Source organism: Nannospalax galili, unplaced genomic scaffold (genome assembly GCF_000622305.1).
Source record: "Nannospalax galili isolate Female #2095 unplaced genomic scaffold, S.galili_v1.0 scaffold260, whole genome shotgun sequence".
NCBI classification, from domain to species: domain Eukaryota; kingdom Metazoa; phylum Chordata; class Mammalia; order Rodentia; family Spalacidae; genus Nannospalax; species Nannospalax galili.
In genome coordinates, this window is record NW_008346259.1 from 44,827 (window position 1) to 45,734 (window position 908).

Sequence of the window (908 nt, forward strand, 5' to 3'; positions counted from 1 at the left end):
TAGGAATTGGTCTAAATTTTTTAATGTTTTTCTACAAAACTCCATCTTAGCACATTGTTGAGACTGTATAGTGTCTTGTCCCTTTTATTATGGATTTCTACAGCTAAAAAATTTGCTATTTGGGGTGATGAAGGTCTGTTTAGGTTTGTTATGATCTATAAAGGATGAGACAAAAATAATATACACAAAATCTTAAAATGTCTATGGTCATAGTTTAGCCAACTAGTTTAAGGAACAATATATATATAGTCAAAGTTTATCTGAGGATATTTGTTTTGTTTACATAAGCCTTATCTACATAGCATATGATACTTACACATGTATACTTGTATACTGATACAAGTACCAGACTGGTGGAACTAACCTTATTGGATGTTTAACAGCCATAATTTGAGGCCTATACTAATATGGTCAGAGGGACTTAAAGGACAGTTTTTGCTCCTTGCTCTCCAAGGTTGACTAAGTTCCAGGGGACTATGGAACATCTTTCAAAATGTCCTGTATCTGTGGTGAGTCACCTGTCCTCTTGTTCAGAGAGGACATGGACATGCCACGAGATGGACTTGAACCAGTGTCCAGTCTACAAAGAGGAGGGTCAACTCAGAGGAAACATCTCATTCATGCTTCCAAATGAAGTCAGACATGGTCAAGCAGGGCCTTTGATTTACCTTCACAAATATGGAACTGGTAAAAGAAAGGAGCCAGGAGCTCCTCCCTAGCCCATGTGACTCCTGGGGAACAGATCCTCAAATGACCCTAATTATAGAAATAAATTGATTTATTTGGGCCAACTGTATGATCTTAAACACCCAAAAGGAAAGTATAACCATAGAGTAAAGTCATCAGTATATTTCTTTAAGAGTTCAAGGGATTACATTTCCCAGACATTAGGCTTAAGTCTATATAAA